Genomic DNA, 19,548 nt, shown 5'->3' on the forward strand with positions numbered 1-19,548 from the left:
GTGGTGTATGTAACCTGTTCCACCTTAAGAGAACTTAAGCCTGTTCCACCTTAAGAGATGTACTACTTTCTCTGGCTGCTGTATACGTAATACCGGTGGTGACCACACCGTGGTCTGTGTAGTAATATTGTATTCAGTATAGTCCCGACCTCCAACCAGTAAAGACCTGTTGAATTTACTCTTGTAGTCTGTGTAGTAATTATCACTATAACACACAGACTTAACAGTGGCGACAAGTCCAATTCTTACCCTGCGGCAGTTATTTCCACGGCGGCTTCGTCCACAGACAGGACGTCGAAGAGAGGTTTCCACCCTCATCACCCTACTGGAAGACACGTCGAGCGGCAGGCATCGAGAAACTGGAGTGCAGAAGACATCCTGACCTCGAAGCCTCCATCAGCGACTGTCAGCTTTCTTCTTCTACCTCGGTGGTGGGTAAGCCGGGCAGCGACGCAACAGAAAGTCAACCGCGTTGGCTGTACAGACAGGGCTGGGAAGACGGAGGAATAAGGGCGGTGAGATCGATCGCGACCGGAGATAAGGGCCAGGCCGCTTTCGAGCGAGAGGCGCAGCGTGGGGACATCGATTGCGACTGGAGATAAGGGCCGCATTCGGGCTAAAAGGCGCAGCGTCTGGGGAAACTGAAGGCGCGAGAGCCGCGGTGAAGCGGAGACAGCGTCGGGGGACGGTTGAAGACCACCAAGCACGGGAAAACCGCCATTTTGTGGGCGGAGGACGACGACAAGAGCGGGAAGCCGCCATCTTGGATAACATAAAAATACAATAAATTGCAATGATGCCTAAACATGGGAACATTAATACCTTTGATAGTGACATCGAAGATTGGGCCATGTATGTAGAACACATACAAAATTATTGTAAGGCAAATAAAATTCCTGATGCAGATAAAGCACTAACATTATTAAATTTAATGGGTGCGAAGACATACGGGCAATTGAAACACCTGTTATCACCAGATGAACCGGCGGATAAGACGTTCGATGAGATTGTTACTGTCCTGAAAAATCATCTAAACCCCACGCCGCTGATGCTAGCGGAACGATTTAAATTTTACGACAGAAGGCAGCTGCAGAATGAAAGCAATGCTGAATATTTGATGGAATTACGTAAGCTAGCAAAATATTGTCAGTTTGGAACGGGACTGACAGAGGCACTACGAGATAAATTTGTGTGTGGTTTATTTAAACAGGATACACAAAAGCGACTGCTCGAGGAGAATGAGCTGACGCTTGAGAAGGCAGTCACTATGGCAGCAGCACACGAAGCCACAGCGAGAGGCACGGCAGTAATGCAGCTACGGTCACCGGAACTCGGTACAAACAAATTGGGTTTGAGTTCTGTCAAATGTTATCGTTGTGGAAAGACAACGCACGATCAGAACCAGTGTTGGTTTAAAAACCAAGAATGCAGAACGTGTGGCAGGCTTGGTCACATAGCTAAAGTATGCCGGTCAGGAAAGAAGACCAGCAACAAAAAGTCACCGCAAGGAAAATACGCAAAGGTACACAAGGTGACAAAGAACAGTTTGACCGAACAGAAGTCAGATTCAGACGCTAGCAGTAATGAACTGGATAGCTTAAGAGTACACAACGTTGGTAAGGATGCAGATCTCCAGACAATTTGGGTCACTCTTCAGATAGCAGGAGTCCAAGTAAAAATGGAATTGGACACTGGATCGGCATTGAAGGTCATGAATAAGAAAGATTACAGAAGGTTATTCTAACATATTCCCCTACAGGATACGGAGATTATATTGAAAACATACACGGGGCAAAGAGTGTACCCCATCGGAAAAATAGAGGTAGAAGTGGTCCACAAGGGCGAAGAAAGCCAAGTAATGGACTTATATGTGCTACCTGAAGGAGGTCCACCACTACTAGGACGGGAGTGGATTAGGAAAATGAATATGGACTGGCACTCCTTGAAGGCACTAACGGTAGATTCCGGGGAAACAGGTGTCAAACCTAAACGATTGTCCAGAATATTGGATGATACTAAAGAGGTGTTCCAGCAGGGACTGGGAACACTGAGAGGAATTACGGCAAACATCAAGATTGATGAACATGCACAACCAAAATTTTTTAAAGCCAGACCGGTACCCTACGCAATACGACCTACTGTTGAAGCGGAACTGGAAGCACTAGAACGTTCAGGTGTACTGTCTAAGGTAGATTGGAGTGAGTGGGCTACGCCCATTGTTCCCGTTATGAAACATCCTGCGAGCAACAAGCCAGGAGATCCAGGGAAGGTTTGCATCTGTGGAGATTTCAAAATCACCGTTAATCCGGTGCTTCACACGGTGCAGTATCCGCTTCCACGGATTGAGGATATTTTCGCTTCATTGTCTGGCGGGAAACACTTCACAAAGATAGACCTGGCGCAGGCGTACTTGCAGATGGAGGTTGAGGAAGAGTCACGCCAATACCTCACGATCAACACGCATCGAGGGTTGTACCGGTACAATAGGCTGGTTTTTGGAGTGGCATCGGCTCCAGCAATTTGGCAGAGGGCCATGGAGCAGGTATTACAGGGAATTCCAGGCACACAATGTTACCTGGACGATATTCTGATCACAGGTGATGGTGATGAACAACATCTCGCAAACTTGGAACTGGTGCTCAACAGACTGAAAGAGTATGGACTTAGAGTAAATCGGCAGAAATGTGAGTTCTTCCAGAAGCGGATCTCGTACTGTGGCCATGTCATTGACCGGGAGGGGCTTCATAAGTCTCCTGACAAGATTGAGGCAGTTGTAAAGGCTCCCGCTCCGGAGAATGTCTCTCAGTTGAGGTCGTTTCTAGGATTAATTAACTATTACCATAAATTTCTGCCAAATCTATCCACGGTACTGCACCCGTTAAATGCTCTTTTACAGAAAGGGGTACCATGGGAATGGGGCGAAAACTGTAAGAAAGCATTTCGCAAAAGCAAAGAATTGATCACCTCAGAGGAAGTGTTGACTCACTTCAACCCAACACTGCCTATTCGGTTGGCTTGTGATGCTTCTCCATATGGTATTGGGGCAGTACTCTCACACAAGTTGCCAAATGGCACGGAAAGGCCAGTCGCGTTTGCATCCAGATCATTGACCTCCGCTGAGCGCAACTATGCGCAGATCGATAGGGAGGCTCTTAGCCTTGTATGGGGAGTGAAGAAGTTTAATCATTACCTGCAGGGCCAAAAATTCACACTTCTGACAGAACATCAACCGTTGGTATCCATTTTTAACCCTAAGAAGGGTGTTTCGGTGATGACAGCGCAGCGTCTCCAGAGATGGTCTCTTTTCCTAGGGGCACATCAATATCAAATAGAATTCAAAGGTACGAAACAGCATGGCAATGCTGATGGCCTGTCGCGTCTGCCACTACCTGAAGATGAAGTCACGACGGAAGTTGACCCTGTTGAGTTATTTCAGTCGACCATCATCGAGTGTTTACCAGTCACCAATGCAAGTATTGAAAGAGAAACCAGGAACGACCTGACACTGTCCAGAGTCTACGAGGTGACAGTGAAAGGATGGCCAACACGGGGTGATCCTCTGTTACCGGCATTTTCGGCAAGGCGAGACCAGCTGTCCGTCTGCCATGGTACCTTGATGTACGGGACAAGAGTGATTATTCCTCCCAAGTTAAGGGAAAGAGTTTTAAATGAACTGCATGAAGGTCATCTGGGGGGACTTAAAATGAAAAGTCTTGCTAGGGCTTATGTATGGTGGCCGGGTATTGACCAACAGATTGAGGAGTTAACGAAAATCTGCGCTGGGTGCCAAAAAGTGCAAAATGCACCTCCGATAGCACCGCTACACCCATGGGAATGGCCTTCAGCCCCATGGCAACATGTACACATTGACTTTGCTGGTCCATTCATGGACTCCGTGTTCCTAATCGCGGTGGACGCACATTCCAAATGGCCAGAAGTCATCAAGATGAATACCACTACTTCAGAAAAGACAATTGCGGTGTTAAGAACAATATTCGCAAGGAACGGATTGCCAGAACAGATCTGTTCGGACAACGGACCACAGTTTGTATCGGAAGAATTCCGACAATTCTTAAAGAAGAATGGAGTAAAACATTATACCTCTGCCCCATATCATCCGGCGACAAACGGGTTGGCTGAAAGATTTGTCCAGACATTCAAAAAGGCAATTAAGGCCATGAACGATGATCAGATTCCACTGCAACACAAGGTCGACAAGTTCCTGATGTCATATCGAAACGCCGATCATGCAGTGACTAACCAAAGTCCTGCCATGATGTTTTATAACAGGAGGTTGCGGTCCAAGTTGGACTTGTTAAAACCAAATGTGCGGAGGGAAGTGGAAAACAAACAGTTTCGGCATATTAACAACAAGACCACTCGAACTTTCGACGTAGGACAACCAGTGTTGGCAAGGGGCTATGGAAACGAAAAATGGCAGTCCGGAACAATTCGGGCCAGACAAGGACCTCTGATGTACACAGTAGATATTGGTCATAATGTGATAAGGCATCATGCGGATCAACTGGTAGAGTCGAGAGCAAGGGTCGAACCCATGGTTGTGACAGAGACAACTGTGGAAGACGTTAATGAACCTGAAGCATCTACCTCGGCAGGGAATGTACTTGATGATGATGACACCCAATACATTGGAAACCAAATAGAGGAGGCATCTCAACAACAAGAATCAGAGACTACTGAGAGGCGTTATCCAAGCCGCATCAGAAAGCCTCCTGAGAGACTGAACCTTTGAACTGTTATACCTGAAGTTATATATGTATATATGTTATTATGTTATGTTAAATGGGGATATGACTGTTAAGCTAAAAAGGGAGGATTGTGGTGTATGTAACCTGTTCCACCTTAAGAGAACTTAAGCCTGTTCCACCTTAAGAGATATACTACTTTCTCTGGCTGCTGTATACGTAATACCGGTGGTGACCACACCGGTATATAAGCACTGTGTAGTAATATTGTATTCAGTATAGTCCCGACCTCCAACCAGTAAAGACCTGTTGAATTTACTCTTGTAGTCTGTGTAGTAATTATCACTATAACACACAGACTTAACACTTGCCATTGCACCTATGAGTTCAGTATGCATCGCCTGTGTGTTCATTGCCGCGATATCAAAGGTCCTCATCCAATCCTGTGCAGCAGAACTTACGCACGCACTCACCCTCCAGGGAGAAGGCCCCCGAGCTTCCCTTTCCCCGTGGCGTTGCTGCAGCCTGCTGGGTCCCGGAGCTTCACCCACATCAGAGCCTAATGCTCTGCTCCCCTCCAGTGACCGCCTGGCCCCAGTATCTGATGTGTCGCCCTCGGGAGACGCAGGCAGTGAAGCTCCGGCTTGGTTTTCCTGAGCCTCGCCCGCGTCGCTGCCACTGGGAGGCTGAGGGACAGGCGGTTCAGATGGTGGCTCACTATCCGAAAGCAGGAAGGCACAAGAGTGGGGTTAACGTGAGGGGAGGGAGGCAGGAAGGGAGCAAGGAATGGAGTCAGTATACTTGGATGGAGAGTGGGAAGAGCATGCGATGTGAGGGGGACATGGTGTGAGAGAAGAGGGAGAGGTGATGAACATATCATAGCTGTCCCCAAGGGAGTTGACATCTCCGACTGCCACAGCACCCACCACATGGCTCGCGATTACTCTGTGCACTTGCTCCTCCAGCTGTGTGAGGGGGTGCAGCTCCGCCTGACCTCCTCCCGTGCTTAGCTGCTCCCTCCTGTTATGAGCAAGCTTTGGCCTGCAAGAAAAAGGACAGCATGTGAGTGAGTGTGCAGCCATGTGTTTGGCAGACTAGCCTACCATGGTTGAATAGCCATTAATGTCTGCAAGGTGTGAGATGTTTAGTAGATGGGAATAGTTGGTGGGTAAGTGTTGGGGATTTGGCAGTTTATACCATCTGTGCTCAGAGTGAGGTTGAGATGGTGGATGAAGAGGCATTTTAAGCATGTACTCACCCTGACCACCCGAGTGAGGTCGTTGAACTTCTTGCGGAACTGGGTGTGAGTTCTTTGGACCAGGCTTCTGGACAAAATGTACTGGGCCACCTCCCTCCACATCCTTTTGAACTCCCGGGGCAATGGCTTCCTGCCAGTGTCTGGGAACAGCACTGCACATTGGCATTACACGGCCGCAACCAGAGCCTCCAATGCCTGGTCGCTAAACCAGCGAGCTTTCTCCCTGGGCCTCTGAGCAGCCATGAGATTCCTGGTTGAAGAATTGCACCTTCTTGCAGGCCGAGGTCACAAGCAGCAATGATCAGAGTGAGACTGTGCAGCATGATTGACCCTCCCCTTTAAGAACTGGAAGGCGCCAGTCTGTCTGAGGACTAGGTAATTGACAGCACCTGAGCTTGAGTAGCGCTCTGAGGTAGCGCCCTGTTCCCTGATGTTAGCACCCTAAGAGATGTGTGTAGCACTTGATTTAGCGCTCCAATCACCTCCAGGGGCACTGGAGGCGAATTTCGCAGTCGCCGGCACTAATTTGCGCCGTGTGCTAAAGTTTGCGGCCGACTGATGTTAGCGCCCCAAAATACTCGATACCAAATTTTTCCCCCAGTAAACTACAGACCTGTCAGTTTAACATCAGTTGTGGGGAGGTTACTGGAATCTATCATCAGGGACAATGGACATCCATGGTCTTGCCCCATCCTATCTCTACAATCTCTTCTAGCTCAATATCACCTTGCAAATGCTTCATTCTTCTGGCTCCAACCTTCTGTGCAGCCCTATGTGCAGGGTATTGGTGAGGCCACACCTGGAATACTGCGTGCAGTTTTGGTTTCCATATTTAAGAAAAGATATACTTGCTCTCGAGGCAGTTCAGAGAAGGTTCACTCAGTTGATTCCGGAGATGAGGGGGTTGACGTATGAGGAAAGGTTGAGTAGGTTGGGACTCTACTCATTGGAGTTCAGAAGAATGAGAGGCGATCTTATCGAAACATATAAGATTGTGAGGGGGCTTGATCGGGTGGATACGGTGAGGATGTTTCCACTGATGGGTGAGACTAGAACTAGGGGGCATAATCTAAGAATAAGGGGCTGCCCTTTCAAAACTGAGATGAGGAGAAACTTCTTCACTCAGAGGGTAGTAAATCTATGGAATTTGCTACCCCAAAGAGCTGTGGAAGCTGCAACATTAAATAAATTTAAAATGGAGATAGACAGTTCCCTAGCAGATAAGGGAATTAGGGGTTACAGGGAGAGGGCAGGGAAGTGGGCGTGAGTCTAGATTCGGATCAGCCATGATCCTATTGAATGGTGGAGCAGGCCCGAGGGGCCGTATGGCCTACTCCTGCTCCTACTTCTTATGTTCTTATCACCCTTCAACCCTTCAACCTACCATTGGTAGCAGGGCCTTCAGCCACTTCAGTCCTATGGCTGGATTTTGCCGGTGCTCAGAGGGTGGGTTTGGAGGCGGGTCAAAGGTTAAAATCGTTTTGATTGATGGTGGGTTGCAATCCTGCTGTCAACCCACCTCCAAACATTTTTCCCAAGTGCTGGGTCCCCGATTTGCGAATGGACCTGACACCTAGTGGCAGGAAAAGGATTAACAGGTAGTTGCTAGTAGTTGACAGCCTCTTTTTGAATTTTGCCGCTTCTGGCTCGGGTTTCCCAATGTCCAGACACCATGCCAGGTAAGTGTGGCGTGTTGTGAGTCTGCTGTAATGTTTCTGGATTGATGACAGTTGCAGAAGTGGTGTGAAGGATCCAATGTTGCACTGGTGAGTCTCAGAGGAAAGAAAATGTTGGGAACTGCATTTTTAATACATTTACACTTTTCTTTAGGTTACAAGTTTTTAAATCCATGTCCAGTGCCACCTCATTGGGAGAACCTCTCTCACCAGCGACAGATCGCTTCTGTCACCACACCTGCAGCTGCCAGCTATTCCAGCCTATGGAGGGAGCCATTGGAGAGTGGGGTGCAAAAGTTCTCCTTTTTGCTGTGATTGTCAGTGTTTTCAGCACATCTCAATGCTGTCAAACACAGAGAAATCAACTGTCAAAAAAAAATTGTGCGTGGTCCCTTTAAGGAAACCGGCCAATGACGCCATCTGACCCGCTTCCTCTTAATTGGTCGGCAAGCCCGCAGGGCGGGCTTAACAAGGTCAATCAAGGCAAAATCACGTCTGTGGGCCGGATGCAGCTGGGTGCGGGACTGGATGCCGGAAACCACCTGACCCGCACCCAACCCGCCTCCATTGATAAAATCGCAGCCCTAGTCTCTGAAACTTACTCCCTAAATCTCTCCACTTCTCCAACTCTCTCTCCACCTTTCCAACCTTCTCAACCTTCCCATCTTTGACTAGCCTCCTTTCACTTCTAATTTCTTCCTTCCTAGCTTAGCATATGGTTTCATTCTGCTTATCTGTGAAGGATGTTGGGAAGCTTGTTACATTAAAGACTGTAAAGAAATGCAAGTTATTGTTGCTATTGTGTCTTAAAGTGGCACTCACACATTTTGCTGTTTGTAAGTGTGCTGCAGGAATTCCATTCCCTGAACTGCTACTGATGGCTGAGGGTAGTGCGAGGATCCAGGGAGAACGAAATACAGCCCCCTTTACTAAGAGAGATCTGCAGGTGATGTTGAGAGAGCTGTAGCGAAGGAGAGCTGCCATCTTTAGTCACAGGGACACCCTCAGAAGTCTACTGTCCAGGAAAAGATGGCAAAGCAGATAAATGATCATTGGGATAGATACAAAAAATGGTTTAACATGTTAAAGAAGTTTGCCAAGGAAAGTCTACCCTGAATTTAGCTGCTGCGAGTGCAGTGGTTTCACCACAACCGTGTTGACTTTGAACAATTGAGAATCCTTTAACCTTTTTCACACAATCACAAGGCCATCTGTATTAATGAATGGCACACCTTCCAAATTACAGTGAAACCAATGACATGACTGACTTATCAGAAAATATAACCTGAGGAGTTATTCGCCAACACCAACTTGTATGCTGCTCTTGTTGGGCAGTGTGACAATTGCATAGCAATGTCAGAGCTCTTCAAAACATACACCAGTTCACCAATCTATGCAGGAAATGGAGACCCATAGCAGAAGGGAGAGGCAAAGTTCACTCCAGTCTTGGTGGGCTGGTGGGAGACCTCTGGAGAAACCAAATCAACAGGTGACCTCTCTGTGCACTAATTATGGCTCACTGGTTGTGTTAACTTCCTGTCTGCACTATTTTAATACACAGCAAAATGAAACCCCTGTACTTTTAACTGGGATGGAGAAAAGGACATCAGAAATTCCTCGATGATTATATAGGAATTTGCTACACCAGGGCTATAAAGCCTCAGGCCTTTCTAAATTGTATCACAAATTATCAGAACCACCAATATTATAATAAACTGGGGGAGTCCAAAAGGTTGATTTTAACTGCAGGCGGTATTCAAGCTGGGGTTGAGCTGGTCGATTGAGCTGCCTACCCGATGCCATTAGTCTGAGGCTCATTTAGATTTCATTGGCAGGCTGCCCAGAAGTTTCCAGGGGTAACGGGCAGCCTACCCAATTGGAGGACGGGATTTCCGACAAGCCCCAGGCTATTCATAGAGTAAATGCACTTGTTAAAGCGACGTGTCATTCTACTCAGTTCAAATCAGTGCTGCTACTGGCAGGATTCTGCTTATCTGCATGTCTCAGGCAAGAGGACTTTGCTTCTCAGATACAACGGTAAAAGACAGCAAGAAGGTTTCTACAGCAAGCCTGGATGGAGATGGCAGACAATGTCAAAACCCACGCCATCGCCCTCCCCCTTCCCCTCCCCCCCACCTCCCCCTCCCCCCCACCCCCACTTCCCCCTTCCGCCCCCCCAACACCCAAGAAATGGGTTTGGTGCCAGAAGCACTTCAACTACTTGACCCGGACAGCACAGGTCAGCATAATGTCTTCCTATCTCTATTTCTCTGCATTACTCGAGGCCACGTCACTTTCCCCCCCTCCTCCAAAACTCTGAATAGCTCCCTCCCCTGCACCACATGCTTCTCCACCAATCAAGTGGCCTCTGACTTGCTGAGCTATGTCAGATAATGGGGGGTGGGAGGGTGTTAGTGGATACGTTGTGACAGCTGCCAGGAAACTGGGCACAAACCTGGAGCTGATGACAATTATTCAACAGCTGAACATTAATGGAGTGGTAGCCTTGCCTATTCATGAAGACGGCTGGCTGATTGGAAGGTGCCCTCATGGTTACATATCTTCAGTCAAGCACAGCTGAATTGTGGGAAGCCTGCTATGGCAGCAAAGCCCACAGCCCTTCCCTACTGACTGCTAGCATCCATGGGGAATGTAATAATATCACTGGCCATGGCAAAGAGGGCAGCAGTGACCTGCTTGATGCAGACATGGACTGAAGACTGACTAATGTGACTGATGTCACCTGCAGCAGCCTGGAAAGTGCCCAAGCAAAAAAAAAGCGGCACTCTCACTTTAATTTCCACATGCAAATTTCCAGCTGAGAGAGTGGGTTGCAGGTGTTGTTGTAAGAGGCTGCACAAGTCAGAAACAGGCTCTCTGAAAAAGTATAGCCGACTGAGGCACTGATCCTCAGAATATTGGAGGTAATTGACTCTGGGGCTGTAGACCCTACAAGGATGCCGGCAAGCAGTCCTCGTCATGTGTAGTCTGCTGAGAACCTCAACTGCAGCTCCTTGAGGATTCTCGCCCTGCTGGTGTTGCTGTTCCTGTTGTTCCTCTTCCTCCAAATGCCCAGGATGACTCCCATCTCAAGCTGTATGATTCTCAAGGCTGTAGAAGCAGATGAATAGTGAAAGTCAGCAAATTCCAATGGAACGACGCATGAAGAAACCCAGCTAGGTGGATTCCACACAGATATCAATAATCTGAGTGCTTGTAGGTAAGTGTCACTTTGAATGCTCGTTCCAAGTGCCATTTCATGCCTGTACCACTCAGCAGTGTTGGGCAGGTCCAGCGCTGTGAGCTACTTCCACTTTTACACGTTAAAGTTGGGGTCCTATTGACATTATAGGACCCTGATTTACATACTTTAACAACACTCCTCCCTGCTTGGGCTTGCCTTGAGAAGGCCTCGAGCAAAATGGTGGCAGGTGGGATCAGAGTGGGAAAGGGGTTGTTAGTGCAGCACTTAATTTTAGGGCCGCTACTGCCCCATTGCCACTGGGTGAAGCAAGTTCAATTCGACTCTCAAATCTCTAGTCTAATCACAGGTTTAAATCTCATTACTCAAAGGAAAATCCCAGGTATTGTGTTGCCTTTGTTTTCCTATCCTTGAAAACTGGTTTATCTCTAACAATGGTGTTGGGGTTTTTCCAAAGATTAAATAAATATCTAGCAGTCAAGTCTCATCCAGGATGGCACATTTAAAGTGATTACGTTTGCAATGATCAAGTTGCAGAAATAAGATCTTCTAAGCCTAGAAATTCGTTAGCCCCTGAAAACGGGCGATGGGATTGCGATGCGCGATCACCCCGTGCCCGTTCAGAGGAATGCAGGCAGCACACGAACTTCATGCCACCTGCTGATTAGCATGATTGCAGCATTCAGCCCAGCACGGAACACGCTGCTGAGTGACTGAACGCTCAGCAGGCAGCCCAAGCTAGCACCACTTAAAGCTAGCCTGCATTACTTAAAGGCAGTCTGCATGTCTTAAAGTGGAGGTGCAGACTGCCTGCTACAGCTGGTTCAACTGGTTGGCGAAGAGGGTGAGAGAAGGAGAAAAGAAAAGTTCTGTCACAACAGGGGAGAGAGCGTGCACCGAGGTTCTCCGATGCAGCACTGGAGGCCTTGGTGCAGGAGGTCACTCGAGGAGAGAGGTGCTGTTTCCACAGGGGCCAGGAGACCCTCCAGGCAACAGTGCAAAGTCCAATGGGAGCAGATAGCCGCTGTGGTGAATGCCAGCAGTTTCACACCGAGGACCGATGATGCAGTGCAGGAAGAAGTTTAATGACCTGACATGAGTGGTCAAGGTCAGTGAATTCATCTTCAAATGCCATATCCCACCATCTGCACCACTAGCCTCGTGGAATGCTCAATGCACCACACCCCCATCACTCACCTACCAACAATCTTTCCAAACACGACTCATATCTCACATTCATAGCTGCACATCATCCTCACACACATGCCACTGCTGCAAGTCTCACACCCGCATCTCCCAGCTGCACACACTGTCAGCTATTCAACTATGACTGGCACATCACACAATCACATTGCACCACACTCACTGGCACACTTCTCTTTCTCTTGCAGGACAAGGTGGCGCATAACCAGTGCCAGAAGAACCTAACCAGTGGGGGATAGACGCACCTGCATAACCTGACCCCCATAGAGGAGACGGTGCTGGCCATTATTGGGAGGGGCATTGCTGAGCCCATGGCCAGCGGTGGGCTGAAAGAATACAAGCTGCACATGGTATAAGCATGCACCTCTTGCTTTTCCTACCTCCAGTCATCGCAGCCCTACCCTTGCGCCTTTCACATTTCAGAGATTCAAGAAATACAACCTGCCCAGCCAGTGGTGCAAGAAGAAGAGGGAGAGGAGAGTGATGATGAAGAAGAAACACTGTCACTCGATCTGACAGTCGCAGCTACCAGCTCAGATACTGGCACTGCACGGAGTTTAGAGGGTAGCTTAGGGGGGGGAATCTGCACGTGGTGAGGCACCGGGCACTAGAGGGCTGGAGCCAGGGGAGGGAGAAAGGGTAGCGCAGGTGGCAGATGCCTGGAGGGCGAGGTCGCACACAAGCTCTGATGCAGAGAACTCAGATGAGGACTTCGATGGGGTGGTCTACAGAAGGACACTGATGGATATGCACAATGAAATGCTTGGTGCATTGGCAGGCCTGCCAGAAAGCCTGAGTGCAATGTCAAGGAGCATGGAGGATTCTGGCACCAACTTTGCACCGGGCTTTGCGCAGAGCTTGGAGCTCATGATTTCCAGCATGGAAGTAATGGCCAACTTCTTTAGCGCACTTGTGCACCATGTTGCAGCGTCTGATAACCGATGTCTCAGCTTCCATTGCAGCGCAAGCAGAAGCCACCCAACGTCTGAGTGCTGCAGTGGAAGCTGAGACTTCTGTCGTGCAAGTTCAGATTGCTCTCATGCAGGCTCAGCTTGCTGCCACTCAAGCTCAGACTGCTGCCATCGTGGCTGCGTTTACTAGTGTGGAAAGGGGCTTGCAGGGTGTCACAGCAGTCCAGCAACAGATGGCTAAGAATGCTGAGGCGGCGCCTGGGGTATGGTAGTGGCTCTGTGGAGCACGAGCCTGCTGTCCTCTCTCAGGATGACCACATTTGTCCTCCCACCACTGCCACTCCATCAGTGCCCTTGCTGTTGCCTGTCAGCCAGCCAGCCCAGACTGCTGCCACCCATGCTGAGGTGGTGCAGTCTGCAGCCCGGCCTTTTATAAGAACACAAGAACATAAGAAATAGGAGCAGGAGTAGGCCATTTGGCCCCTCGAACCTGCTCCGCCATTCAATAGATCATGGCTGATCTGATTGATGTAATAGAACTCACTACGCACTTGGTTTGAGTATAAAGCAAGGCTTTAATCAACTTGTTTCAAAACATGGAGGTCTAGTTATCTTTCACTAGTTCCTGTTTACAAAATGTCCTGGGTAAGCTGGGCCCACGCCCGAGTATTTATACTCCTTGGATTGTGCCACCAGCTGGCCGTCCAGTGTCTTTCTTCATGGATCATAAGATTCATAACACTGATCTTGGCCTCAACTCTACTTTCCTGCCCGCTCCCCATAACCCTTGATTCCCCTGTTTTTCAAAAATCTGTCTATCTCCACCTTGAATATATTTAATGACTTAGCTTCCACAGCTCTCTGGGGTAGAGAATTCCAAAGATTCACGGCCCTCTGAGAGAAGAAATTCCTCCTCATCTCCGTTTTAAATGGGCAACCCCTTATTCTGAAACTATGCCCCCTATTTCTAGATTCCCCCATGAGGGGAATCATCCTCTCTGCATCTACCCTGTCAAGCCCCCTTAGAATCTTATATGTTTCAATAAGATCACCTCTCATTCTTCTAAACTCCAATGAGTATAGGCCCAACCTACTCAACCCCTTCAATTCTGGAATCAACCTAGTGAACCTTCTCTGAACTGCCTCCAATGCAAGTATATCCTTCCTTAAATAAGGAGACCTAAACTGTACGCTGTACTCCAGGTGTGGTCTCACCAACACCCTGTACAGTTGTAGCAAGACTTTCCTACTTTTATACTCCATCCCTGAGTATAGGCCGAGAGCTGCTTGAGGTTGACCTGCAATGTCATCTGCAGTCTCCTCCGCTGGAAGTCAGAAGCCTTCCACCATCCATGCTGCTGCCACTGGGTAGCACTTTGTAAAAGCACTTCGACAGGGAAAGGCACACTCATGACAGACACTAAAGGAATGCACAAGGGTGATTAGTTGACATTGTTATGTAATATTGGATGGATTGATGTATAAAGTTGGATTGGAATGTTTCCAATGGTCAGTAACAGAGGGAAGGTAAGGTGTGGGACTATTGTTGAATGGAGAATTGGGGTTGCGTTCATTGGTACTGCAGTTGGATGAGTCGATCACGGACAGTCCGGGTAGAAAGGCACTGTCTGGGTTGCCTTCTTCCTTCCGCTTTCTCCTCTTCCCCCTCCTCCTTTTCTGCTTCCTCCTCATCCTCCTCCACCTCCTCCTCCTCTTCCTCCTCAGCTGGTCACCGTATGCCTGGTGGCAAGGCCTGTGCCCTCATGATGGTGAGGTTGTGGAGCATGCAGCAGTCCACGACAAATCTTGAGATGCGCTCTGGTGAGTACTGCAGGGCTCCTCCCGAGCATTCCAGGCAGCGGAACCATTGCTTCAGCACCCCAATGGTCTGCTCTATCAGATTCCTTGTGGAAGCATGGCTTTCATTGTACGCCTGCTGCCCACGTGTGGTTGGGTTGCAGAGCGGAGTCATGAGCCAGATAGTCAGCGGATAGCCCTTGTTGCCCAGTAGCTACCCTCTGATTTGTCATGGTGGCTCAAAGGCAGAGGGAACAGCAGACTGGCACAGAATAACAGCATCATGACAGCTGCCAGGATACCGGGCATTCACCAACATGATGAGTCGAGCATGATTGCACACCAACTGCATACTCAGTGAATGGTAATCTTTGCCGTTGTGGTACATCTCAGCATTTAGACGCGGCACCCGCAAAGCCATGTGCATGCAGTCGATGGCGCCCTGCACCATGGGGAAGCCCACTATCCTGGCAAAGCCATGTACACACTCCGCTTGCTTCTCTCTGGTCAGAGAGAAGACAATAAAGTCCCCTCTCCTGGTATAAAAAGCGTCTGTCACCTTTCTTATGTAGCAGTGAATGGCGAACTGAGAGGTGTTACAGCCTGGTAGGATCCCGACACGAAGAAATTCAGGGCCATGGTCACCTTCACAGCCACTGGCAGCGCTGTCTTTGCCCTGGTGTGAGGCTGCAGGTTTGGTTGCAAGAGATGGCAGAGTTCTGTGAGCATCTCCTTCGTAAAGTACAGACGCCTCACACACTGCTCCTGGCTCAGGCTGAGGTAAGAGAATTGCTCATGGAAAACCCTGAGAGCCCTTCTCCACCTCCCTCTGTGAGCAGCTTGTCCTCTTCTTTGCTGCATCTGCTCCATCTCCCTGTCCTGCTGCAGGCCAAGGGACACGACAACTAGAGCACCTATTGAAGACTCACCAGAACTCTTGAAGTCAGAAGCATGGACTTCTCCACTTGCAGCACCACTCCCTGTCACCTCACCAACTTTAAACAACTCTAGGAAGCTCCAAACACTTCCACAAACGAGCCAATAGAAATTAATCAGCAACTAACTTTAGAGAGATTAGAATCTGGAATGCACTCCCGGAAAGGGTGGTGGAGACAGATTCAATCATGGCTTTCAAAAGGGAATTGGATAAGTACCTGAAGGGAAAAAAAATTGCAGGGCTACTGGGAAAGGACGGGGGAGTGGGACTAGCTGAAGTGCTCTTGCAGAGAGCCGGCACGGGCTTGATGGGCCGAACGGCCTCCTTCTGTGCTGTAACCATTCTATGATTCTATGATCACTGGCGGAGGGTCCTTGCTGCTGCTGAATGAAGGTTCAGCTGTGCGAGGTTAACACGGGGCATTAGCTCCAGCGTTGAAGACAAAAATGGCAGCGCTGGCGTCAAATCAACGTTGCACACTGATTGACATCACGATCTGCTGACTCTACACACACTCTTGATGCCCGCCCTACTGCCCTCACCAAGATGGTGTCTGGCACAGCACGCACCAGGACTGTGTGCGCGCAGGGCGGAAACCATTTTCATCACAAAACAGCATCCGAAGCGCTGAAAATTCAGGCACTGCAGAGCCGAATTTCTAGCCCTAGCTAGTGTTCAGTCAATTTAATTATAAAAACAAAATTATTTTTCCTCCCAAAAGAAGCACAGTTTCACTTAGTACCGAATTTGTGATTTCAAGTTTTGTAATTCGGTTACCACTGAGTGGTTTCCTACTCAAAGGTTTCAAAATAAATTGAAACAATACCATATATAGAACAAAGAACACCAGCTGTTTACCTCTAGCTGCCTTGGGTACTTTGTTAGACTTTCTTATAAGTATCAAGACAAATTAAAGTTGTCATAATCTATTATTCTGTTTATTATATATATGTGACCGCATGTTCTGAAAAATTAGAAGAACAAGTAATTGATGTTGTATTTTGCAGTTTTCTCTTGAATGTGAAGCAAACATATCAGCACAGTGTTCCAGAGACCCTCAGTGCTGTCAAAACATATTAAACATTTATACTAAGGAACTGTACAACCATTCACTAGCATCACAGCCATGCACGATTGCAAGATTGGTAAAATATTTTAAAAATTATATTACTGTACTGTACAAAGGTTTTATCTTTATGCCTTCAAACAATTGCCTTGTAATTATGCGCTGAGAATATTTGTATCTGAGTACTTAACATATGTTATAAAATTACATTGTCTGCTATTTTAAAACAAATGGGTTACTACATCCGTTAAAAATACAGTTTGCTAATATTCGCAGTGTAATTTCAAAGCCATAGTTTTCATATATTTATACATTTAAATCAAATGATTATGTTTATGCGGTTTTGAACTTTATATAACCTTTTTTTTAACGGCAAAGTTAGAATTAAGCATAAGATAATAATAACTTCGAAGCTCTGCTATTTGTCTTTGTTCCTCCTAGTGGAGGGTGAGCCAGGGTTCAATGAATCGACCATATCGCACAGAAATAGCACAGGCTTTGTTTCTAACTGTTATTGTGTTAGTTCATGGTTTTCAGATGCAGACTCCATCACTGGGAGCTGGGGCTCCATTGCCTATCATTAAACTTGGTGATGTTTTTAGAAAGTTGTTCATCATTTTCAACTTCTTTGCAAGTTTAAAAATAAAGATAGCGATTGTAGTGATCAATAACATGTCATTCCGTGGTGGACACTAGGTGGAGCAGTAGAGCTGTATATAGCTGTATGTATAAGACTACACTACCCAGCTATATATTACATTAAGACTACATTACCCATTAGGCTAGGCTACCCACAAGGCAGCAGTCAAGATGGAAGCCTCTACAAGATGCTGTACAAGTCCACATGTGCTCAATAAAAGTAGCTAGCAGAAGCTAGCTGTGTTCATAATAAGAATGTCTATTTATTAATGAAAATAACATGGTACCAGGGTGGTGAAGATCTGCTGAAAATTGTGAAAAGCGACATGGAGAATTTGAAGCCACCAGAGCGTTTGAATCTCACAGAAAAAATCGACTACAATTGGCAGACTTTTAAACAACAATTCGAACTCTACATTGCAGCCATCGGATTCGGTACGAAGCCAGACGCAAGGAAGATAGCGTTGCTGCTTACGGTTGCAGGCCCACAGGTGATAGAGGTATTTAATACATTTGTATTTAATCCAGTGGAGAACAGAGAAAAATTAGAAGATGTGCTAAAAAAATTTGATGCACATTGCTCTCCCAAAAAGAATGAGACGTATGAAAGATATATCTTCCATTCTCGGACACAGCAACAAAATGAGACTTTTGATAGCTTTATAACTGATCTGAAACTGAAAGCACAGACATGTAATTTCTCTGAGCTCAAAGCATCCATGATTCGTGACCAGATTGTGTTTGGTATTCATGATAAAAAAGTCAGGGAACGTCTGTTGAGAGAAACCGAACTAAATTTGGAAAATGCGGTGAAAATATGCCAAGCCAGCGAGCTAGCTCGAAATCACGCGAAGACTTTCAGTGAAATCAATAATGATGTGAATGTAATGAGTGATAATACTGCTGTCGGTGCTGGGTCCTACAAGGGGAAGAAACGTGGGCAGAACAGAAATGCAAAGCAATCGGAGGATGACATTTTTAATTATAAACGCTGTGGTTACAAACACCAGTTAAGACAATGCCCAGCGTTTGGAAAAATGTGCACAAAGTGTAATGGAAAGAATCACTTTGCCAAACAATGCTTTTCAAAAGTAAAAACAACGAAAGGGCAACGAGTTAATGTAATTGAGGACACTGATTTAAGTGAGACATTTTTTGTAGGAATGGTGTCATGTGACGATATCAAAAAAGATACAGAAAATGTGCAGCCCTCAGAAATAGACAATGCTGAACATAAAGTTAATGCAGTAAAAGAGGACAAATGGATGATCCCACTGCAGATAAATGGAGCATTAGTTACATTGAAACTGGACACTGGGGCAAAAGCAAACTTAATCAGTGTGAGTGACATTAACAATATGAAAGAAAAGCCCAAAATACAGAAAAAGTCAGTACTACTGAAGAACTATAATGGACAGAAAATAGATAGCTTAGGTGTATGCAGACTTAAAGTGACAGTCAAAGACAAAGTGCATCATCTCATGTTTTCTGTTGTGGCTGAAAGACTTGATTCGATACAAGGTGACAAAGCTTGTGAGGACTTAGAACTGGTCAAAAGAGTTTACCGTATAAACTGTGCCATAAGCAGACCAGCCACAGTCTGTTCGCCCTCCTGCCATCTGGGAGACGCTACAGATGCATTCGCACCCATACGATTTAGGAACAGCTTCTTTCCCAGGGCTGTCATCCTACTGAACTCCACAAATAAACTCTAAAGCCTGCACATCTGCCAATGCACTTTATTATGGTTATGTTTATGTTAATATACTACATGCCAAATGTATGTTGAATGTTTAAATGTCTTAATCCAAATGTACACTCTCGGGAGCCGCAAGCCTACATTTCGTTGTACTGCACTTGTGCACTAACAATGACAATAAAAGTTGATTTGATTTGATTTGATGAAGCAGAGAGCCCATCAAGGATGAAAAGGCCAAAGGGTATCCATGTCTTCAAAAAGCCTAGCTTCTCCAAGAAGAAAGAAAAAGACTTTAAGGTCAAAGAGAAGCCAAAGGAAGAAAAGCACAAAGAGGAAAAACACAAGGAGAAAAAGTCCAAAGATATAACCACAGCAGATGTTGTTAAGCAGTGGAAAGAGAAAAAGAAAAAGAAGAAGCCTGCACCAGAGCAGGAAGCAGTTCCGATGGATACTC

Source organism: Somniosus microcephalus, chromosome 5, assembly GCF_052327205.1.
Source record: "Somniosus microcephalus isolate GS21.2 chromosome 5, FLI_Smic_1.0, whole genome shotgun sequence".
Classification (NCBI taxonomy): Eukaryota; Metazoa; Chordata; class Chondrichthyes; order Squaliformes; family Somniosidae; genus Somniosus; species Somniosus microcephalus.